We start from the raw sequence: 26006 nt of genomic DNA, 5'->3' as shown, positions 1-26006 counted from the left end.
GTTTAGATAATATTACTCACAAATGATTTTGCTAAGTTTCACTAAAAATTAGTGATTTTATTTACAGAGCATGTCTTAAAAATTAATGTTTTGTTTTGCAGAGTATGTCCTCTGACTCTTAGGTGTAATAAAGAAATATAAATATCAAATGATTTTCAAATCTTATCATTTCTTCTTTTTAGTTATTTTTATTGTTTTATTGAGATATAATTGACATATAGCTCTGTATAAATTTAAGGTGTACAGCATAAAGATTAGACTTACATACATCATGTAATGGTTACCACAGTAAGTTTAGTGATTACCATCATCTTGTATAGACACAAAATAAAAGAAAAAGAAAATAGGTTTTCTTGTGATGAGAACTCTTAGGCTTTACTCTCTTAACAACTTTTAGGTATAACATATGGCAGTGTTCATTATATTTATCATGTTGTACATTACATCCCTAGTATTTATTTATCTTATACTGGAAGTTTAAATCTGATCTCCTTTTTTATGAGTTTGCTTGTTTGTTTTTGAAGTATAATTGACCAACAACACTATGTTAGTTCCTATTACACAACATAGTGATTCTCTATGTCTATGTATTTCAAATATATTACCTTTTATTCTTAAAAAGAATTGTGAAGCCCAATCTTTTGTAGCTCTATTTATTCTACTATTATAAAGAGATTTATATTTTTTATTTTATAAGGAAAACCCCATTCAATCAGTGTCAATAAAGTTCAGTGTAGAGGCATTTTGAAGTGTAAACATTATACAAAAATAATTTTTGATAAACATATGCTTTGTACACTTAATGACCTATTTACACAAAACTCTATAGTATTACCAACTCACACTTTCTTAGCATCACATATTAAGACATCTAGAAATATAAATAGTTCAATACAAACTTGACCATACTTTTAAATAATTTTCTTTAAATTCGGATGAAAATAGCTATCGTCCAGTATTGTACACTGATATAGTTGTCAAACTTAATTATATGTGATTTGTTAGACAAAGTATTTTGAAATTTTTCCTTTCAACTTTAAAAATTTGGGCTTACCGGGACTTCCCTGGTGGTCCAGCAGTTAAGACTCTGCGCTCCCAATGCAAAGGGCCCAGGTTTGATCCCTGGTCAGGGAACTAGATCCCACATGCTGCAGCTAAAGATCCTGTGTGCTGCAACTAAGACCCGGTGCAGCCAAATAAATAAATAAATAAATATTAAAAAAAAAAGGGGGCTTCCCTGGTGGCGCAGTGGTTGAGAATCTGCCTGCCAATGCAGGGGACACGGGTTCGAGCCCTGGTCTGGGAAGATCCCACATGCCGCGGAGCAACTGGGCCCGTGAGCCACAACTGCTGAGCCTGCGCGTCTGGAGCCTGTGCCCCGCAACGGGAGGGGCCGCGATAGCGAGAGGCCCGCGCACCGCGATGAAGAGTGGCCCCCGCACCACGATGAAGAGTGGCCCCCGCTTGCCGCAACTAGAGAAAGCCCTCGCACGAAACGAAGACCCAACACAGCCAAAAATAAATAAATAAATAAAGTAGCTATTAATTAAAAAAAAAAAAAAAAATTGGGGCCTACCAGTTTGAAAAGAAAAAGGCAAATATCATGTGATTTCACTTATCTAAAGTATCTAAGGTTGTCAAATTCACAGAAACATATAGAATGGTGGTTACCAGTGGCTGAGGGAAGAAGAAAAGGGAAAAGGGGGATGTTTAATGAGTAGAAAGTTTCAGTTTTACAAGATGAAAAAGTTCTAGAAAGCTGTTGAAAAACATTGTGATACTTGACACCACTATGCTGTACACTTAAAAATGGTTAAGATGGTAAATTTTAAGTGTTTTTTAACAACAATTAAAATTTGTTTAAAAGATACAAAGAAAACAAAACAGAATAAACTAAAAACATCTCACAGCTAAAAATTTATATATATATAGGCCTAAATACCTTTAATTCCACAATGTAATTATATTTAATTTTCCACTCTGTAATAATACTCATAATCATGTTACTAAAAATACATAAGCTAGAGTATGCTAAAACAAACTATGGAATAAGGTTATTTTCTGGTCAATTTGAAGAGGGACATTTTATTTTTTATTAACTGTGAAGTAGATCTCTAGTTGTGCTGAAATGTGAGGTCACTTTATTTGACTCTCTCTACAATAGGAAAGAAATGAGGTGTCTTCAACAAGATGGAAAATCTAGCTTTTAAAATAAATTAAGTCTGAACCTCATAAACAGTAAAAGTGCTTTCCCTTGATGTAACAGGAAGAAAGATGGTCCAAACAAGCACATTAGCTTTACAGACATCATCCACGTCATCAAAAGCTCCATTAAACTATGTCTCTTTTACTTACTTAAAGATAAAATAAAAATACAAAAAGGGCAAACCAAAATAAAGATTTTAATTTGCAAAAATAAAATATATATTTTAATGATTTTAGGAAGAGCCTATATCAGCAATTCTATTTCTGTATTTTCCTAATAATGACTTGTGATGGCATAGGTTTCCACACGGGAGGTAAAATACTGTGGTCAACTTCATCTGTCCCACCCTGCATGACTGGATCCTTCCAGGTGGCATTTTCCAAAGAATCAGAGAAAATATATGAACGAGCTAAACCACTGAGCCATAAAATCCACTTAGGAGAAGCAAGTCATTTCACTCTATGAAGGCAATATGGGTAAGCAATGTCACTTATTGAGCATCTTTATGTGCTTGAGGCTGTACAAGGTACTTTGCATATATTATATGTTATTAAATATTAAAAATTCCATGAATTAAGTAATAATATTCTTCATTTTAAAAGAGGAAACCAAGGTTGAGTGAGGGGAGTTAGTAAATAGCAGAGCTTGAACTCAAACACACGCTCCAAAATCTATGTGCTTGCCATAGCATTCAATATGTTCAAGCGTTTTCTTTATTTCCTCCCTCTGATTTCATTATATTCCAATCCCATTCTTTTATTTGCTTAATCTCTCCCCAAAATATACCTCCATGGGACCATATGTTATTCATACACAGGCTTATTCATTCTTAGATGAAAAAATATATAATTTATAAAAACCACTGTTAGAAATATATACATTCAATAAATCCATTAAAAATGACTTTTTTTTCTTTGGAATAAAGCTACTTGTCAACAGTCATCACATGAAACAAGGCTCTAAATGAATCACTCACAAAAACAAAACAAAAAGCCTTTCACGGCCACCACATCCTCACCTTCACAGCACACTGCGTTCCTTTCTGTTAAATCATTTTTCATAGCAGCTGTACAAAATCATAGTTCTTCCTCTTTATGACCAGAAGTAAGACAATTCCATTCTGTTAGCTGAAATTTTAGGAAATTTTTATTTATACTCTAAAACTTGTGAATAAGCATTGACTCTATCTCTACAATTAAGAGTAACAAGCCTAGGGCTTCCCTGGTGGCGCAGTGGTTGAGAATCTGCCTGCCAATGCAGGGGACACGGGTTCGAGCCCTGGTCTGGGAAGATCCCACATGCGGCGGAGCAACTGGGCCCGTGAGCCACAACAACTGAGCCTGCGCGTCTGGAGCCTGTGCTCCGCAACAAGAGAGGCCGCGACAGTGAGAGGCCCGCGCACCGCGATGAAGAGTGGCCCCCGCTTGCCGCAACTAGAGAAAGCCCTCGCACAGAAACGAAGACCCAACACAGCCAAAAATAAATAAATAAATAAATTTATTTAAAAAAAGAGTGACAAGCCTAATTTCTAATACTAATTAGCGTGGCTGCGTCTGCCATCTTTGAAGACAACTGCACAGCCATTTCACCCAATTGTCTATTACTATTAGCGTCTAGGTTGCTAATTCTTTTTATTTAATACTCCCCAAGACTTGATTTGACATTTACCCATTATCCTATATTAAATGTTGGTAATTCAAACGCCTACATTTTCTATCTTACTGCAAAACTAATTTTCATGGTCCCCCATTGCTAAGTGGTTCTTGTTCGTGATTAAGATGCAGAATTACACAAATCATATAAAACCATCTAGCTACTTCTCACGATATTAGGTAAACTCAACAGAGTTTCTGAAGGTAAAAGGGCATTGTTGTTGTTGTTTTGCTTCTCGCTGATCTAAGGGACATAAAATTTGAGACTAGTTCTCATGTCAAAAGTTTGACCATAATTTCCTAGAAGTTTGGAATACTTAAAATGATGGCAAAATTATGAGTGTAGGAAGTGAGGTATGTCTTATAAGGTTAGCACATCTTTTTGTCTAATTTCCAGCAGACTTTGTCCCATGTTTTCAGGCAACATTCAGTTGGCTTTTGACTGTTGCTATATGCTTCCTTCACCCATTCACGGCTAGATCAAACCTCCCACATTGAAGAGAAGTAAAACCAGCTGTGTTAAAAGCACAACCTAATTTTTTTGACGGCCATCATTTCCCCCAGACCAGTATACTGGGGAAACTATAAGCTGAGCACTGGCTTGGGGAGTTGACCAGTGCGGCAGAAGGTGCAGAAGGAGGAATTAATTAATGTTGGCAGTATGCTTCTCCAACTCTCACAGATATCCTCCACAGACTATAAAGATGACTTAGCTTTCCTTTTCAAGATGCCTTGACTTAATTCTAAACTTATTCATTTGTTGAATAATGTTTGGGTGGAGAAAGGATCAATAAAAGAGCTCTGGTCAGTGAAACTGAATACTTCTGCCTACCATTGCAATATCAACTTACCTTTTCCACCTTTCTCCACCTCCTACTCAAAAACAGGTTAAATGACCAAAAAACCCAACCAGAGAGACAAAACTAGCTTCAGGAGGGATTTAAGCATAAGATGATTCATCAAACCAAGTAACATAATTAGTTACTCAGTTTTTTCAGTCAGTCGATCAACCTGTTAGCCAAATTCAAACAAGCATGATTTGACTATCTACAAAGAGGCATTGACCCAAATGACAGAAACACACATAGAAATATTAGAGGCTTATTGGTCCAAAGAAGACAAAGGTGGTTGGAAATGGCTCATATTTATGGAACAATTCAATTTATCCTTATAACTGTTATAAATTATGCTTAATACTCTATACTTATATAATTGATTCCTGAAATATAAGATAATGCTTGAAATAAAATGGGAAAATATACTTCTTTATTTGTCAAATTAAAATATTCTCTTTCCCAGTAATTTATTTAAAATTTTTCATAAATACGGATGGCTCTAAAACAGTAGTTGATCCTTAAAATTTTTTACATAGATTACTTTGAGAATTTGAATTCAAAAGTTATGGATCTTCTTTTACAGAAAAAAATGTGCCTATAAAATGTGTATATATACCCAAAATTATTGATACAATTTCAGGGGATTCATGAACCCCTAAATATCCTTGTACTCACTGCAATATCTGGTACACACACACACACATACACACACACACACACACATCAAATCCCCAAAGGCTGCAGCATCTTTCTTTCTCTGAGTCCTTACACCATTACCTAATACTTTATATCTAATTTTTTTTATATTTCCCCATTAATTTATTGAACATAATCCTTGCCCTTTCAACCACAAAATAATCATCAGAGAAATGTGCCTTTTATATTCCAACTGGCACACAGAAAACATTTAATAATCGTGTGGGGTGTTGATGGAAAGAAAAAATGCAAGTAAATAAAAGCTGAGATTACATGAGACCTTACATCTTGCCCCTTGGAATGTGGAATGTTCCCACTTGCAGAATGCTTAGATCGTCTCTAATCATTGCTTCTTCTCCATCTTTTCTCCACTAAATCAAGGATTACTGCATGACCCTGTGATCTTTTACACAATCACTGTCAAGCTCTGCCCTACAGCTAACTGAATTTCAGCTTCAGTGAGCCAAATCCACACACTTACAGGGCACAAAGTTTGAGCCCAAGTTTGGGAGCTTTAGGGTAAAGACATCTTTACTTCTTTCTCTATTTCTGTTCAGCATGATACTCCCTCATTTGATGTCTTCACACTGCTGGGTCAAATCTCTTTGCCTTTGTGTCTGACCTAAGGCCATTTAAAACTACCAGACAAGAAATAGGACTGCCATGGGGCTTCGTTTAGTGTAGCAATGTAATAGAGAAAACATGCTTCTCCTGGAGAGAAGTTTTGTCATGCTTTGGTTATAGCTAGGTAGGTCACTTACATGATCACCTTCTGGAGTCCCCTGAAAACAAAGCAGAGCTGGGTATCTGACACTAAGTATCACAGAAATCTCAGAAAATGTTTTCATCTTTTGATCAGGGCTTTCTTTATACTTACGTCTCCTTTACTAAAAAGAAAAACAAAAACAAAAAATTACAGGTAGCACACGCAACGTCACATATTATTTTACCTTCCTTAAACTGTCATCATCCTGAACAAAAATAAATGAGAAAAAAGTCTATAAAAAAAAAGTCTACTACTGAAGATTGCTTCCTAGGAAGTGGATTTAAAACAAAGAGTTTACGATACACATATCTAGTTTTTTGCTTCCCTTCTCTGGTTTTATTGCAGTTGTATTACATGAAAAATTAGAGAGAGACAAAAATGTTTCCTAAATTATTATTGGCCATTTACTCATTTTTATAGATTCTATTCCTCTTCATATTATTTTCTCAATGAAGTTACTACTTTTTCATGTAGATAGCACTGAATATACAATTAAGAAGTCAATTATTCAATTCGCTATTAAGAAAATGTAGTATAGATGTGTGTGAGAGGTTTGTATTAACCTCAGGAATACCAAAGTGGGCCTTGAGTTGTGACCCAAAGAAGGCCACCTAGGAAATAATGGATGGGAAGAATGGGTGGTCCCAGGGACACAGATTGTCAGAACAAAGCCTCAGACTAAATTATTGTTCAGCAGCTATCATATAATGAATGACCACTTTTGAATTTTGAAGTTGCTAACTTTGGGAAGAACTCACAATCCTAGATTTAGAAGCAATTTCTGAGTAAACTGTGGCAAGTGCTCTACTTGCTGACCCACCCACCACATGCCACAGAAAACCTGTCAAGTGGAAACCAAAGGGAATGAGCAGAAAGGGTGGGGGTGTGAGTGCAAATGAGAAGGAAGACTGTGAGTTCAAACAGCCGCACTATGTAAAGAGCAGGTGGAAACCATGAAAAATAGTAAGAACATGGGGACTATTATATTAATACAATATTAGAGCTAACGTTGGGAGCTCTTAGAGAACAAATGTCTCAAAGGCCATCTCTGATGCTCGCTAAGGCCCAAATGATTAATCATCAGAGGAAATGTTGCCTTTTTATTTGGTGATGAGTGAAGTGTCCAACCACTTACACAGAGTGAAGCAGCCAGAAGTTTGAGAAAAGGCTCTGTTCCACCAGGCCAAGGATTAGACATTGTTCAGTAATCTATTATTACTTACTTTCTTTATTGCCCATATATCTGAATGGAATCCTGCACTTAGATGGGGGAGAACATGAGATAAAAAAATCTAAACTTTTTTCCCATGAGGGGAAACACAGAATGTTCTTTCCACTTTGTATTATGAGCCCCCTTTGTAGACAGAGTATAACTATATGTCATGTAAAATCTGATTTCTGAATTTTGCTTAAGGAATTTAGCATTGCCATCTGGGGTAAATACATTTCATCAGTTTACTATATGATGTCTCTTAGGGATATATAATGCAATTACATGAAAAAAAAATAGTTCTGACCTGAGTGCAAATATGGCTGCACAAAATTGAACCAATTATTCAGAAGGAAAACTGGTCTTAATAATTGCACCACATTTTAATTCAGTCTCCAAAATCTCTCTTCTCTCCACTAAACACTATTAGTACCTCTACAGTGCTTACCATGTCCAACAGGTGAAACGATTGTTTTCTTTTGGCCTTGTATTCTGAAATTTCTCCAAAGTAAAAACTGAGCAATGATGAATTTTGGAAAAATTACTCTTCCTTCTAGAATATTCACATCTGGTCTTTCTTTAAATAATTCTAGCTGTCATTTTCGTCAACAGAAATTAACAAAAAATGATGAAAATAGGCATCGTTGGGTATCGTTTCAGTTCCTAAAGACTTGCCATTTTCACATTGGCTTCCCCACAAGGCAAAACCCACCCAAATACCAGAGAAATCACTATTGCTTCCTGAAGTGATCATTCAGTGAAATAATAAATCACTTTCATTCCTGCAGCTGTTGTTTCTTGCTGTCTTCCTTTTACTTGCTTTCAGCTTGAGTAAGAAATTTACTTTTGACAGTTTGTTATTATATGAGGAGCTAGTCATGTTGAATTGTAAAACACTGAAATCTTTTCTCATATAGTTACGGAGCACTTCCTTTTCCATCAAAATATAGGCTAAATGTTTACAGAATTCCCATTAAATATCTTTCATAGTAGTATCATCATCAAATGATATTGAAATGTGATAAAAGCAGATGACCCAAACTGCCAAGTATGTGGTAGCTTCATATACAAAGGAACCTGGATCTAGACTTCTGTTTTGTAGAGGAGAAAAACCAGTCATATTAGAACTCCCTTGATGTTTCCCAACTTTACTCAGTTAAGAAGGTCTTAATATTTCCCTCAGCTTGCCTAAACTTTAGACAGACTTCTTCCAGATTCTGGGCCCTGACTGTTCTTTTCTAAGAGCACTTACTTTAGAAAACTTGTCAATTCTTTCTCTGCCCCTTTAAGGTGTAAAAATTTTAAAAGCCCCTTGATAGCAAAGATCAATAAAACCAAAAGCTGGTTCTTTGAGAAGATAAATAAAATTGATAAACCATTAGCCAGGCTCATCAAGAAAAGAAGGGAGAAGACTCAAATCAAAAGAATAAGAAATGAAAAAGGAGAAGTAACAACTGACAATGCAGAAATACAAAGGATCATGAGAGATTACTACAAGCAACTATATGCCAATAAAATGGACAATCTGGAAGAAATGGACAAATTCCTAGAAAAGCACAACCTTCCGAGACTGAACCAGGAAGAAATAGAAAATATAAACAGACTAATCGCAAGCACTGAAATTGCAACTGTGATTAAAAATCTTCCAACAAACAAAAGCCCAGGACCTGATGGCTTCACAGGCGAATTCTATCAAACATTTAGAGAAGATTTAACACCTGTCCTTCTCAAACTCTTCCAAAATATAGCAGAGGGAGAAATACTCCTCAACTCATTCTACGAGGCCACCATCACCCTGATACCAAAACCAGACAAAGATGTCACAAAGAAAGAAAACTACAGGCCAATATCACTGATGAATATAGATGCAAAAATCCTCAACAAAATACTAGCAAACAGAACCCAACAACACATTAAAAGGATCATACACCATGATCAAGTGGGGTTTATCCCAGGGATGCAAGGATTCTTCAATATACGCAAATCAATCAATGTGATAAACCATATTAACAAACTGAAGAATAAAAGCATATGATCATCTCAATAGATGCAGAAAAAGCTTTTGACAAAATTCAACACCCATTTATCACAAAAACCCTCCAGAAAGTATAGAGGGAACTTACCTCAACATAATAAAGGCCATATATGACAAACCCACAGCCAACATCGTTCTCAGTGGTGAAAAACTGAAACCATTTCCTCTAAGATCAGGAACAAGAAAGGTTGTCCACTCTCACCACTATTATTCAACATAGTTTTGGAAGTTTTAGCCACAGCAATCAGAGAAGAAAAAGAAATAAAAGGAATCCAAATCGGAAAAGAAGAAGTAAAGCTGTCACTGTTTGAAGATGACATGATCCTATACATAGAGAATCCTAAAGATGCTACCAGAAAACTACTAGAGCTAATCAATGAATTTGGTAAAGTAGCAGGATACAAAATTAATGCACAGAAATCTTTTGCATTCCTATACACTAATGACGAAAAATCTGAAAGAGAAATTAAGGAAACACTCCTATTTACCACTGCAACAAAAAGAATAAAATACCTAGGAATAAACCTACCTAAGGAGACAAAAGACCTGTATGCAGAAAACTATAAGACACTGATGAAAGAAATTAAAGATGATACAAACAGATGGAGTGATATACCATGTTCTTGGACTGGAAGAAGCAACATTGTGAAAATGACTATACTACCCAAAGCAATCTACAGATTCAATGCAATCCCTATCAAACTACCACTGGCATTTTTCACAGAACTAGAACAAAAAATTGCACAATTTGTATGGAAACACAAAAGGCCCCAAATAGCCAAAGCAATCTTGAGAACGAAAAATGGAGCTGGAGGAATCAGGCTCCCTGACTTCAGACTATACTACAAAGCTACAGTAATCAAGACAGTATGGTACTGGTCCAAAAACAGAAATATAGATCAATGGAACAGGATAGAAAGCCCAGATATAAACCCACACACATATGGTCACCTTATTTTTGATAAAGGAGGCAAGAACATACAATGGAGAAAAGACAGCCTCTTCAATAAGTGGTGCTGGGAAAACTGGACAGCTACATGTAAAAGAATGAAATTAGAACACTCCCTAACACCATGCACAAAAATAAACTCAAAATGGATTAAAGACCTAAATGTAAGGCCAGATACTCAAACTCTTAGAGGGAAACATAGGCAGAACACTCAATGACATAAATCACAGCAAGAGCCTTTATGACCCACCTCCTAGAGGAATGGAAATAAAAACAAAAATAAACAAATGGGACCTAATGAAACTTAAAAGCTTTTGCAAAGGAAAACAGGAACAAGACGAAAAGACAACCCTCAGAATGGGAGAAAATATTTGCAAATGAAGCAACTGATAAAGGATTAATCTCCAAAATATACAAGCAGCTCATACAGCTCAATATCAAAAAAACGAACAACCCAATCCAAAAATGGGCAGAAGACCTAAATAGACTTTTCTCCAAAAAAGATATACAGATTGTCAACAAACACATGAAAGGATGCTCAACATCACTAATCATTAGAGAAATGCAAATCAAAACTGCAATGAGGTATCACCTGACACCAGTCAGAACGGCCATCATCAAAAAATCTATAAACAATAAATGCTGGAGAGAGTGTGGAGAAAAGGGAACCCTCTTGCACTGTTGGTGGGAATGTCAATTGATACAGCCACTATGAAGAAAAGTATGGAGGTTCCTTAAAAAACTAAAAATATAACTACCATACAACCCAGAAATCCCACTACTGGGCATATACCCTGAGAAAACCATAATTCAAAAAGAGTCATGTACCAAAATGTTCATTGCAGCTCTATTTACAATAGCCAGGGCATGGAAGCAACCTAAGTGTCCATCGACAGATGAATGGATAATGAAGATGTGGCACATATCTCTAATGGAATATTACTCAGCCATAAAAAGAAATGGAGTTATTTGTAGTGAGGTGGATGGACCTACAGTCTGTCATACAGAGTTAAGTAAGTCAGAAAGAGAAAAACAAATACTGTATGCTAACACACACATATGGAATCTTAAAAAAAAAAAAAAAGGTTCTGAAGAACCTAGGGACAGGACAGAAATAAAGACGCAGACATAGAAAATGGACTTGAGGACACAGGGATGGGGAAGGGCAATCTGCGACGAAGTGAGAGAGTGGCATGGACATATATACACTACCAAATGTAAAACAGATAGCTAGTGGGAAGCAGCCACATAGCACAGGGAGATCAGCTCCGTGCTTTGTGTCCACCTAGAGGGGTGGGTTAGGGAGGGTGGGAGGGAGACGCAAGAGGGAGGAGATATGGGGATGTATGTATATGTATAGCTGATTCACTTTGTTATACAGCAGAAACTAACACACCATTGTAAAGTAATTATACTCCAATAAAGATGTTAAAAACAAAAAACAAAAAACAAATGTACGTGGGTATGTGTATGTCTACATCAGTACATATGGGGCCAGATGAAGCCCTGCTCTTGTCGTTTGTGATAGTTTGAAGTTGAAATGTAGAAGCTCTCATTGTCAACTCCTGTCACTTACCTTTTTATTGGCCTGTTTCAGCTTCAAGACTGAAAGAATTTGAAAGCTAACTCACTGCTTTCTGTAAAGATACTATTATTGGAATGATTATAAAATAGACCAATCAAGCTCAGCCATTAAAGTTGATCAATACACGTTTTCATTGATTCTCAGTGGGGATGAAATGCAATTCACTTAAAAATAGCAAATATTTGCAAGAGTTAAAGAGAAATACAAAAGACATTGTTTATAAGTGCAATCTTATAACTACATGTCAAATTTGATGTAAATAACTACAATGCAGAATTACTCCTCTCCCCAGCCTTTAACCTTTTGCCTAAAAAATTACTTTCTCTGTGGTGAAAGATCATTCGATTTCGAGTCCCTGCAGAAAAAAATTATTCTTTTGAAAGTCGCTATCGTATTCTGTTAGGTCCATCAGTTGCAATTCTAAAAAAAACCAAAGTTCTATTTAAGGAGAAAATTAGGTTTATAACTTGTTGGTTGCTCAACTGTCCTTATTTTCAATACAAAGAGGAACACTTTACGTGAGATTTCAATCAGGAGAAGAAAACGGAGCACTGAGGTAACTACCTGTCGCTTTCCATGGTGCCAGGAGCAGCAAGGACAGCACAAGAATATAACAAAATCACTCACTGGAAATGAAATCTTGATACAGAAATAAAGGACCTGATTATATTTACCACTTAGAGCATATGTTTCCCTCCTTACAACTAATGACAATCAAGAAATTAAGTATTTCAGTGTGTTTCATGATTAGAAATAAATTCTAATGTATGCATGTGCATTGTGTCATATTTAGCCCTACGAATTTTTTTCCAAAACAAAGACAAAGTAGACATTCAAAACGTTTGTTTTGCTTAATTGGGCTGTAAATCAGAAAACATCCTAGGTGCTGTGAAAAGTAAACAACTCACTCCAAAGACCCAGGCTATTATAAGTTCCACAGATCTTAGCCAGGGTTCTCTAGAAAGTGGAGCCTGAGACAAGAATTAAAGTGCTGATGCTTTACTTGGGAGGTGCGAAACAAGGCAGGAACGATGGTAAAAAGGGAAGTCAGCAAAAAAGGCTATAAACCAATGTGAAGTGAGGTTTTAGATGCTGCCTATCACTTCTCCATAAGCTGCAGAGAAAGACGGTGCAGCATGATTAGCAGGTCTGGCTACTTAAACATGAGTCTTCTTTGGACCAAATGCAAAGAGAAGCTATGCCTTGAAATAGCTGATACAAGGTAGGGAGGTAAAGGAATTTATCTGCCTGCTCCCTCCTGACTTGTTTCCCAATGGCTATCTCTTGGGGACTTAACTCCCATGCACTCTGGACTTATCATCTGGCAGGCAGCTGCTCAGAATGCCAGAGTCTAACCCCTGGAGCGTGCTGTTTCACCAAGTCCTTAAGTGGCAGGAGAAGCCGGAAACTCGGCATGTGGCTGGTTGGCCATCCTGAACATCCTGGTTGTTCAGTGTGGCCAAGTGGAAGGGCCTAGCCCTCCCAGAGTAAATGACTAACCAAAAGACTGACTCTTTTGTCTTAGGGGACAGAACTGAGTGGACTTTATCTCTGTCCAAAGCGGAAGTGACTGAGGTGAAAGAGCAGCTGAAGTTTCAGGTAGGGGCTGTGCCCAGAAAATCTGAGGAAGAGCATAATGCATCTATGTGTGGTGGATAAAGTAATAGGTTGGATTAGAAGTAAAAAACATATAAGGGAACATGCCCAAATGGAGGAATCAGTTTGTGGCAACAGGATGGGCTTCTTAGACTGACAAGATACCAGATTGTTCCAGGTCACCCCAATTCTCAGGCAGTTTCTGTTTGGCATCATAGAGTTAAAAGTTGCCTCACAGTCTATGACAGATTGTCAAAGCAATGAAAAAGAAGTCAAAGCTACTAGCATCTGTGTTTCAGAAGATAAATACGTTGTGAGATTCATATACCATTGATTCCACATCAGACAAAAGGCAAACAGGATAATGGTTGATGTATCCAGAGTCCTTTTTCCCATGATGCTGAGTCAATGATGGACATCAACACTGGCATTACGAACAATTACATCTGCAAAACTTACCTGTCACGGCTAATATTAAACAAGACAGAAACATCAATGAGATCTGAGAGTAAAGTCAGAAAAGAAGATAAATGATTTTCCAAAGCTTAGGTTCCTTTTCCAATTGCCCAAGGAGGATACTTTAAAGTGGTGTTTTCTGCAGGGATACTTTCCTGGGGTCGGTTTCTGCCCCATGGCTCTAACATTGAAAAAAGAAAAGGGCATTTTCAGTGGCAAATAACCCTCTGGATAGAGTTATATTGACCAAGTGGAGGATAGTTTTCAGTCAATATCACGTAGTTGTGACAGGGGATATGGGAGGTGGCTTGTCTGCCTCTTTAGGTCCATGGACTTTTCATGAAAGAAGAATTCTAAGTCAAAGTGTGTCCCTTAGATCAGCTTCAGTCCTAATTTAAAATGCTGACCCCTGGGACCCATCAGAGTTTTACAGATTCATATCTATGTGAGTGGGGGCTAGAAATCTTCATGTTTAATTAAAAAAACTAAGGAGATTATGAAATAAATATTATTAAACACTGACAAAGTCATCTTCAAGGGAAAAAAATCTACTTGGTGCCCATAAATGCTTTTGAAAATGGAAAGAAATCACCTGATACCTCAGGGTTCCTTTCTAATAGTAAAGGTGCTAAGGCTTCAAGCCAAGATTTCCATTACAGACCTAAGGAAACAGGAGTACTCCTGTGCTGTTAATTAACAACTAAGACCTGTGATCCCTCCCACCAATGAAAGGTTCTTAAGTAGCTCTGACTTGGTCTCCCAGTACTAATAACTTAATAGGAAACATAAAAGACCATGCTAATGGAACATTAGGAAAAAGTCTTATTCAAGCACTGCTCACTAAGTAGAGCTGCTAATTTGCTCAATGTTCCTTAATATTAACTGTAGTTCTCACTTGGATGTCTACCCAGTTTATGTAGCTATTGACAGATGTTTACAATATCCCGAGTCTTTTAACTCAGATCTTTACTGTTGTAAGCATCTCTGATGAAGAGAAAATTTTGTGCATGGAGCAGAACACTCACTAAAATGTGTACTTTATATTACTACATATTAAAATGGAAGTTTGGCAGAAACAAAATCATATAATAGGTATTGTATTCCAAAGGAGGCATTAGACCATACACAGAATTCAAAAAGGTTGTTTCAAGAAACTATTCATATGTCCTTTAACCACAAACTCACTAGAAGGATTTAAATAGATCAAGAGTGGCATATTCCAAAAGAATGTGGAGGGGAAGATTTCTTCGGGGAGAACTGTGCCACAAGTCCCACCCATCACTCCCAAGGGGACGTGAGAATGTAATGAGTGGTTTCAAGACCACCTGGAGGGCTTTATATGTGTCACATGCAGTCTGGAGACACAATGGACAAGTTTCTGAGTCACAGGTAAGAAATCTAAAGCGTGAGAGAGAAGGTAGCTTGCCGTTTTGACAATGGAGCAAAAGAGTTGGTGCTGGCTTATAAATTTAGATTCAGAGTAAATAATGCATAAACGCTTTCCATGGACCAGATGTGAGGGGCACACACCTAGGAAACCTAGTGTGAGGTCGTCTTAAGTCTCACCCAAGAAAACCACATGGTAGTTGACAATAACAGAGAGAATTTGAAGATATCGAGAAATGTTAAAGGGCTGAGAAAGCAAAATAGAGATGCACTTGGTAGGGTCAAAAGAACTTCAGGTAATATGTCCCCATAATTGGGGTAGGGGAGGGTTTCTAAAGTACTCTTAAAAGAGAAGGAGCCTACTTTAATCTCCTAATGGTCCAAGACAGCATGGACCAGTTAATGATAGCATCAGTCAGTTGAGACTCTCCTACCTTCGTTCTTCTCTTCCCTTCCAATACCCTGACTACAAAGTGGTCAGAAGTGCAGTTAGCCAGATCAAGGGAAGGGGATGAAGGTGAAAAATGGAAGTGCTAGGGAGGCAACCAACCACATCTTTTCCCAATTGTAGGATTCCAACCTCGTTCAAGTTAGGAATAGGGAGAAATCTCAAATTTAAGTTTAGAATTTTGATTAGTACATGAGAATGGACATTTTAATTATTAACTGAAGACTGTGTCTGAACTTAAGGCAACCATGACTAGAAGAACCACAGATCTGGCCCTTATTTTCAACAGAGACAGGAGAAGAACTAGCCTTATAGAATAGATTTAAAGAAACAGCAAACGACAAAAACAAAATTATTTTATAATTACATCTCAGGAGTTATTTTAGTTCAACTGTAATGGTTCCTTTCACTCAATGCTTAATTCATTAAATCCACATATCTAAAAAACAAAACTTGGAAAATTCATTTTTGTGGACATTTAATTATTTTAAGGTTGATTGATTAAATTCCTTTAAACAATTTGAACTGCAATTAGCAACTTAGTGTGACTGATTCTTCTGGATACTTTAAATACCCTAAACAGCAAGAAAAATATACAGAAACACAGTACTCATAATGCCCAATACCTTAAAATAATACTAGTAGCAAAAGCGCTAATACCGTGAATGAAATGTGCTTTAATTCTTATTTTTACATCTTTTCAGGGTTCTAATTTATACCTTCCTAAGCTTTCTGAAGCTTTACCAAAACCAATGTTTAGAATCTTTCCAGGGATTTAAAAAAATTTCTCCAGATCTGAAAGAAAAACAATGCTAATTTAGAATACCAGAATCCAGGTTTTTGACTGTTCATTTACATTTGTGGTGTGAAACTTAGTTGTATGGTCCAAGATAAAGCAAACTTCTGTCTCTGCAACAGGCTGATTGCCTTTTTATATCAAACTTTCACTCATTACATCCTGATACCCATGTATGCCTGTCTTTAATGTAAATTTTAATTTTTGAAGACTTTTCTTTCCCTAAGTTTCTCATAGCCAGAAGTCCCTATGCCATTGCCTTGATATTATGATACATTGACCTGGTTTGTTTCAAGTATTGAAATATAAATATTTCTTATTACTATTAAAATTCATAAGGATTTATTCATAATAAGTAGATACTTCATCTCCTAGGAGATGAGGGATTGAATTTTTGTGCTTTTCCTCTCAGAACATTTGGATCATTTATAATTTTGAAACACCCCGTTTTGTAATGGCCATGGTGTATGCCTGTATGCCATAGTTGTAATCAATGTTAATAACCTTGTAAGTCATTATTATATAAGACCATTAATTCTGGTCTTCCTTTAGTATTTAGTATACCCTCTTTTCCCGGTCATTTCTACCTCAAGAAAAAGTCTACCTTATTGTGCAGAAATCCTGTGTCTTATTGGTTCATTTATATATCTTTGTTCCTATTTCTTTTTTACACAAGTGAGTATATGTGCTAAACATATGGAAAGATATGCTAAACAGAGAATAAAACGTTACATGTCAACAATTTCCTACTTGTTTAAATTAATAAAGATGCAAAGATCCTGCTGGAATCATTCTTTTTTTATATTACAAGTACCTCTTTGCACACTTTGTGTTTCCTCTTTTGAGTATTACTGTAAACTCATGGCTTTTTTCAGGCTTAACTTGTTCCAATTTAACCATTAGCGTTATTACTTCTGTCCTTATTTGCCGGCCCTTTTGTCATTGAAGCTCTACCATGATGTTTCAAGAAGCAGCTTTGATTTCTGCTTAACAACAGGTTGTTTTGAATCCATCTCATTTTGTCTTTGCACCAGACATAGAGTCATCTACCCTCCAGGGATCAAAATTTGTGTGCTAGGGGTGTACATGAGGGTTGATAATAAATTAGAATAGTGCCCCTGCTGTTGGGCCATTTATAATAACGATACAGCTGGAAAATAAGTCTTTTAAGGACATGAATTCACACTGATTTTCCAATGTAACATATTACTGAACCCAGCTTTTCTTGTAGACTTGCTTTTACACTTATAATAAATATGTAATAAGATGGAGAAAATGCATTATCTTCACAGTTGGTAGCAGAATTCCTCCTCAAGAGAGATCAACCTCCCTTGGGAAAAATGATTTTTTAGTGTAGAAGGTGAGCTCCTCTCCCTTCCCAATTTCTACCATCAGGGCCTAAAGGGCTGACCCTGAAGGTACAGTGAAGAATTTAGCTGTCTGAGGGCTGCCAGGAAGAAGGGATTTGAGTACAGAAGATGAAAGAAGGGGAGGAAAGGAGGACTTTATGGTGTTATTATTGCCGCTCATGCTGATCCATCCACCAAATAAACAATCAAAACACCAAATTCTTGGAGTCCTGGTATGCGTGTGTGGCAATGTGTGCAGGGGCTGTCCATGAAAATGGAAGAAAGGGCTGAGCATCACGACAGATTGAGGAGCTGTAGGACAGGTATAGTATGCAAGGATGCAGAAACCCAAAGACTTGGAGAGATCTGAGAATATAAGTTCCCTGTAAATTTGCCAAAAATTTGGAAGATCCCTTGAGACTTCAACATAGTAGAATCAGTGAGGTGATTTCATTTAGATCTAAGAAGCAAGAAAGTTCTCTGTCTTAAAAATAAGACACAAACAACTTCTTAGAATAGGGTTGCCAGATTTAGCAAATAAAAACACAAAACGCCCAGTTAAATTTGAATTTCATATAAATATTTTTTAAAAATTAGTGGAAGTACAATATGTCCTATGCAATACTTGGGACATATTTATACTATATAAAAGCCCAACAAAAAGGACTGAACCCACATTATGAAATGGAATAGAAATTGTAAACAGTTTACCAAATATAATTTTTTTTTTTTGCTTAACTTCTGTGATTTTATTTTGAATCTTTTCCTTTTACGCTAAAAATCTTAGTTCTTAATGACAATAGCATAATTGCTTATTTGCTTTACCCCATTTTTAACACACCCATATATTCATATAAGATCAATATCAAATATATGATTAGTGAAAATATTATTATTGTTATTGCAGTTCTTAGGTATATCCTACCAGAGACATATAGGTGAATTACTGTATTTTCAAACCATTTAAAATAACACACCTCTGCATAATTAAGCTATCAACTCAATGTGCAATTAGAGTCATTTATTTTATTTTCCCCTTGATTTTATGAATTGCCTTTTCGTTCTTTTTTTTTTTCTTTTATATCTTTATTGGAGTATAATTGCTTTACAGTGTTGTGTTAGTTTCTGCCGTACAACAAAGTGAATCAGCTATATGTATACCTATATCCCCATATCCCCTCCCTCTTGAGCCTCCCTCCCACCCTCCCTATCCCACCTCTCTAGATCATCACAAAGCATCAAGTTGATCTCCCTGTGCTATGCAGTAGCTTCCCACTAGCCATCCATTTTACATTTGGTAGTGTATATATGTCAATGCCACTCTCTCACTTCATCCTAGCTTCCCCTTCCCCTCCTGTGTCCTCAAGTCCGTTCTCTACGTCTGCATCTTTATTCTTGCCCTGCCACTAGGTTCATCAGTACCGTTTTTTTAGATTCCATATATGTGCATTAGCATACAGTATTTGTTTTTCTCTTTCTGACCTACTTCACTCTGTATGACAGACTCTAGGTCCATCCACCTCATTACAAACAACTCAATTTCGTTCCTTTTCATGGCTGAGTAATATTCCATTGTATATATGTGCCACACCAAATAGTTTTTTTATATATATCAGAAACTACAAATATACCCAGCATGGTTATGGTATCATCTGTGCCCTTCTTCATTATAAATATATAAAACCCCTTAGTTGTGATAAATAGGAAAAGCTCCACCCCATTTGTTTTTGTTTATTTCTGTATTGATCATCCTGATTCTGCATCGTTTCTTCATACCTTGCTTTCCACATTCCCCATGCCAATATGTAACAATCATGTTTTTTTAAACCTACTGTTGAAAATTCTCACAATATCTGTGTGATTGCTAAAGAGTCAAGTGGAAGGTCTTTGTACACTATTTCTTCAGCTTCAGCTAACTCTGTTCTCCAATGCACAAGACATATCTTGAGCTCAAACTCTGGAAGACATCCATATAAGCTTTGCAAGGTGATGGCTGTGATGTCACCTAAAAATGGTCCTTCTCATGCTTCTGCACCTCATCGAGCTCTTCGGAGCCTTTTCAGCCTCAGTTGTCTTGTGATGCTGTTTTGAGGAAGGTGGAAAATTCTTTTTTGGTAGGAATAAAGAAGCATGCAGGTTGGGGAAAAATGTATACCTCATTCTACAGGAATCCTGTGGCATACTGTGTGACATGGAACCTTAATTGTAGCTGCTCAGCACTTTTTTCCCTCTTCCCTGATTTCACACAGGGTGCACTCATTCTTTCTGCACCCCTAATGCCCTGCCTTCTCAAGCATTTTTCCATCCTGGGCTTTTTGCATGCAGTGATGTGAGGGGAATTCTCAGCTTAGTTTAGTCATATGATGAATCAGAGACACAGAATTAAGAATTCATCAGGGATACATACTTCCAGTGAAAGATGTATATCTAGGCATCTACAGCAAGAAACTGGTGGGTTATGCAAAATCCTTCCCAAAGGAAACAGGAAAAAAAGTTAATAAAACTTTACAAAAGTGATTGTGTGGTAGCAAAATGCATTTGTGAAAAGCGAAAAAAATGCCATTATCAACGTCCTGCTGAGAGAAGAGTTGACTGAATTACACCCAACTGTGATAAAGAACGCAAAACGACCCCTTCTTCCAAGGGAGAAATTAAGAAAGGGGTATAAAGTTGCCTGAGTTTGCTTAGCTTGTCCAAAGGTGGGGGGCACTCTTCAAGCCTCACTCTTCTCATCTGTACAGAAAGGGGTTTGGGCTAAATCAGTGGTGTTCCAGCTGTGCTCCAGCAGGCCTGGTGTCTCTGTGGTGACACAGAGATGGGGCAGGTGGGGCAGGATGTCCTATTCAAGAGCCAGAACAGTTCTAACTCTTTTACATATTGGAATTCACAGAAAAATTCCACTGAAATAAAGGTTTAGTATCTGTATTAGTTTCCTTGGGCTGCTATAACAAATTACCACAAACTTAGTGGCTTAAAACAACAGAAATTTATTTTCTCACAATTATAGAGGCCAGAAGTCCAAAATCAAGTGTCAGTAGGGCTGGACTCCCTCCAGCAGCTTTAGGGAGATCTTGTTCCTTGCCTATTTCAGCGTCTGGTGGCTCTTGGCATTCCTTGGTTTGTGGCTCTCAGTCCAATCCCTGCGTCAGCTTTCACATGGCCTTCTCTTCTTCACATCTTCTACCTTTCTCTTCTTTTACGAAAACACTTGTCATGAATTTAGGGTCCACCCTAATCCAGATGAGAACATCTGGAGAGCTTTAAATTAATTACATCTGCAATGATGGTTTTTCCCAATAAGATCACATTCACATGGTCTGAGTAGACATATCTTTAGGGAGGCCACCATTCAACTAACTACAGTATCAAAGAGAATTTAATCTAAACAATATTTTAAAGGTTCCTTTTATATATTTTTTTCAAACTATGGATTAACACATGCTTGCTGCAATAAATAAAACTTACGAAGATGTATAAAGAAAAAGCTAATTATCTACCCCCACCCCTTTCTGCTTCCCTCCAATTTCACCTCTTTCCAACAATTCTCTCCAACCCATCCAGATTTACTGACCTCTCTTCCAGTCGATCTGGTAACCCATGTTAACAACCCTGTGTTTGTACCTCCATGCTTTATTTCAGGCTCATGTAATTACACACACACAACACACACACACATACATACAAGCATATACACATATATCTGCATTGATAAGGAGTTTGAAATTGATTATAAAATTTATATCATACTATACACACTCCTCTGTATCTTACTTTTCTCTCTAAAAAATGCCTTGAGTACATTGCTCTAAATTAACTAGTATAGTTCTAATTTTTATTATTTTTTATTATTTTTAATGGATGCATAGTAGCATTATATTCCACAATGTGGACAAACCAATATTTATTTCAAGCCTTCCCTATTAATGGGCATTTATTATATTTCCAACTTTCTGTATTTTTACCCAACTGAAAAATTCTGTAATACATAATCCTTGTACATGCAATTTTATAAGCTGGTGATTTTATTACTATATACAACTATATAGTAATTTGTATTACTATAAATTCCCAGCAGTAGGACTACGGATCAAGAATGCATGTATTTTTCATTTCAATAAATTGGTACCAGATTGCTTTCCCAAAAGACTGCAAAATTCCATTTGTCTACCAATATATGAAAGTACCCACTTCCTCATATTACAACCAGCAATAACTGTTATCATTCTTTCCACATTTTTGCCATTCTGATGGGTGTAAATAACACTAATTTTTATTTAATTTGCATTTCTCTCACTACCAGTAATTTTGAACATCTTCTCAAATGTTCATTGGCCATTTGGATTTTATCTTCTATGAAATATTTATCTCTATTCTTTGTTCCTTCATCTCCTAGTTTGATTATTCATCCTTTACTCACTGAATTGAAATACTACTAACTTTATCATATATTAAACTCTCATATACACTGGAATCATTTAACCAATTTTTATTCTTTTTTTATCTAGTTTCCTAGTTTTAGCACAATGCCACATTGATCTTTATTACAATGGCTATTGTATTTCTAACGATGATAAGGTAGGTAGTTTATCCCAGCTCTTCTTTATATTTTTCATGAATATTCTCAGGCATTTACTATTTCATATTGGATTATTTTATGAAATCCCTCCCAAAATAAAATTCTCTAGAGTCTAATTAAAATTGCAATGAATTCTTATTTTAATTTTAACAGAACTGAGATTTTTATTGTATCTCACCGTCCAAGAATATTGTGTCTTTTCCATTTTTTAAAATATTATTTTGTATAACTCAAAGATTTTATAAGTGTTCTTGTAAAATTCTACTCTTGGTAAATGTATTTCTAAACATTTTATGCTTGTACTGTTATTTTAATGGATTTTCCCCTATTTTTACTTTTAGGTTTTGTTAACTGAGAGAAAATCTATTCCTTTACTTTATTTCATCTTCTACTTGTTTATCTACACAATTATTTTCTTCATACCATTCTTGTGTTAGAATTCTTGGCATTTTTAAATATATAATCATATTCATCAGTAAAAAAGAGATAATTTAATCTCTTCCTTTCCAGCATTTTATCAAATGATCCATGTTATAACATTTGTTATAACTGCAAAACTGTTGAGTATTAACAGCAATAATGAGCATTTCCATCTAGTTCCTGATTTCAACTGACATGATTTCAAGGTTTTAAAAGTAATTTCACTCTATTCATATTTTACCCTAGGGTATCCTTCGAAATTTTATGTAATATGCTTTCAGCTTCTCTTAAAATGATAAGGTTTTTTTCCTCTTTTAGTTTGTTGATTAGACAAATTACAATAAGATTTTTCTGATATTGAACCACCTTTGCATTTCTGGATAAATTCTAGTTGGTCTTAATAAATCTTCTTTTAATACAAAGCCAGATTTTATTTGAAATTTTTTAATGTTAGTGTATCTAAATTCACATGTGTAATTGGTTTATAGTTTTTGATTTTGAAATACTTTTGCCAAATTTGGGTATTAAAGTTGTGCTGTCTTCAAAAACGATTTGATGAAATTTCCATCTTTTTATTGTGTAAATTAAGTAATACGAGAAATAACTGTTCTTTTGAGATTAGTTAGAACTCAGGAAAATATCTGGTCATGATACATTTTTCTTAATGTGATAAAAATATACATAACAAAATTTATCATTTTAACCACTTTTAAATGTACAATTCAGTGGCGCTAAGTACATCGACAGTGTTACTCAACCACCACCACTATCCATTTCCAGAAACTTATCATCACAAACAGAAACTCTGTACCCATTAAACAATTACTCCATATCCTACCCTTTCTCCAACCCCTGATAACCTTTATTTTACTTTCTGTCTCTATGAATTTGCCTATTCTAGGTACCTCATATAAGTGGAATCATACAATATATATCTTTTGTGTCTGGCTTATTTAACTTAGTATAATGTTTTCAGGGTTCATCCATGTTGAAGCATGAATCAGAACTTCATTCCTTTTTAAGGCTGAATAATATTCCACTATATGTATATACCAAGTTAGTTTATCCATTGATCCGTTGATGGATTTGGGGTTGTTTTCACCTTTTGGCTATTATGAATAATGCTGCTATGAACATTGGTATACAACTATCTTTTTGAGCCCCTGCTTTCATTTCTTGGGGGTATCTACCTAGAAGTGAGATTGCTGAATCATTTGGTTTATGTCTAATTATTTGAGGAACCATCACTCCTTTCCTTAGTGCCTGCATCATTTCATATTTCCACCAGCAATGTGCAAGGGTTCACAATGCTTTTTTTTTTAATGATATAACTTTAATCACCTTTTTCACTTCTTCAGTCATAATCGTTTTATTCTAGGTCTGTACTTCTTTATCAATTTTGGTATGTTTACTTTGCTCGGAAATCAATAATTTTCTTTGGAGTTTCAAATATCTTCCATCCTCTTTCCCTTTTATTTTACCACTTATCAAAGGAATTTAAGGCTATAAATTTTCTCTCTGAGTTTTTGCTGTTCTGTAGGTTTTGATATTCATCATTTTTTTTACTGTTTTTTAAGATAGTTTGTAATTTTAGTTTTCATGTGGTCTTTGGTCCATGGGCTAACCAGGAGTGCATTCTTAATTTCCAAGTAGGTTAGGGGTTGGAGGAAAAAAGAAAATCACTATTTCATTATCTCCTATTTTAACATGGTCAGAGAGGGTAGTCTGTAAAAATCTTGCTTTCAAAATTTTGTCAAGATTTGCTTTGTGGTCAATTACACATCTATTTTTGTGAAGTTTCCATAGACATAGAAAAAAATTTTATATTCTCCATTCAAGAGATATATGTTTCTTGGGGCTTCCCTGGTGGCGCAGTGGTTGAGAATCTGCCTGCCAATGCAGGGCACATGGGTTCGAGCCCTGGTCTGGGAAGATCCCACATGCCGCGGAGCAACTAGGCCCGTGAGCCACAACTACTGAGCCTGCGTGTCTGGAGCCTGTGCTCCGCAACAAGAGAGGCCGCGATAGTGAGAGGCCCGCGCACCACGATGAAGAGTGGCCCCCACTTGCCACAACTAAAGAAAGCCCTCACACAGAAACGGAGACCCAACACAGCCATAAATAAATAAATAAATAAAATTTTAAAAAAACTAGGAAAGTCAAATTTAAAAAAAAAAAAAAGAAACTCCTGATTGTCTCAAATTAAAAAAAAAAAAAAAAGAGAGATACATGTTTCTGAATTTTTCTTTTTGTCTTGCTCTCTCTATACAAGAAAATGTGTTGATATCATTATTCAATCCCCTTATAATCTCATATAATTCTAAAAATGGGTATTTTAAGGTATCCCATTATAACTGTAGTTTTGTAATTTATCCTTGCACATCTAATAGATATATCTTTTTATATTTAGCTATTATGTGGTCTTTGGGTGTTTTCATTGTGTGGTTTTCAGATTCTTCATAAACTGTTCAATTTGTCACTTTATTATTGCAAGATTCCCCTATATTGATTACTACTTTTAACTTTACATACCTCTTTTCCTACTATTAACATACTTTCTACTATTGCCACACCTGCTTTCTTTTTTCTTTTTCTTTTTTCTTTTTGTGATTTCCTTCACGTTGGCCTTATTTTCATCCCCAAGGCAGACACATCCTTCTTCCTCTTGCTGTAACAGATGATAAGCTCTAGAAAGTAGTTGACTGAGAACTGTGTCTCCTTTAAGCCACAGTATTTCCAGAATCCTCTCACCCTCCATTGCTTTACTACTAGATTATTTCTCTTACTCCTCTATACTTCTAAATTATCTTACCTAAGTAGAGGGGGAAAAATCTTTACAGAGAATTAGGAGAAGTGAGTTTTTAATAAAGCTCTGCCAATAGCTGTGTGACCTTAAGCAAGTCAATTAATATTTTGAGAACTATGGTCTCAGTTGTAAAATGTCCAAATTGACAAGATGGCCTCTAGGGTCCTTTCCAGTTCTGCAATTCAGATTCTACCATTCTAGAGAGTAAAACTCAAGGAGGGAGAGGAAAGATATGAAG

The 26006-nt window shown here is 36.0% G+C and overlaps 1 long non-coding RNA gene across 2 annotated transcripts in view; it reads right to left on the bottom strand.

Annotated features, from left to right (window-relative positions):
* The window catches only part of LOC133096360 (uncharacterized), a 521763-nt gene that overhangs the window by 390780 nt on the left and 104977 nt on the right, over positions 1–26006 (bottom strand). The window lies entirely within an intron of this gene.

This window comes from Eubalaena glacialis, chromosome 8 (genome assembly GCF_028564815.1).
Source record: "Eubalaena glacialis isolate mEubGla1 chromosome 8, mEubGla1.1.hap2.+ XY, whole genome shotgun sequence".
Taxonomy (NCBI): domain Eukaryota; kingdom Metazoa; phylum Chordata; class Mammalia; order Artiodactyla; family Balaenidae; genus Eubalaena; species Eubalaena glacialis.
Note: the sequence above shows the minus strand (reverse complement) of the source record. Positions and strands in the feature narration are given on the sequence as shown.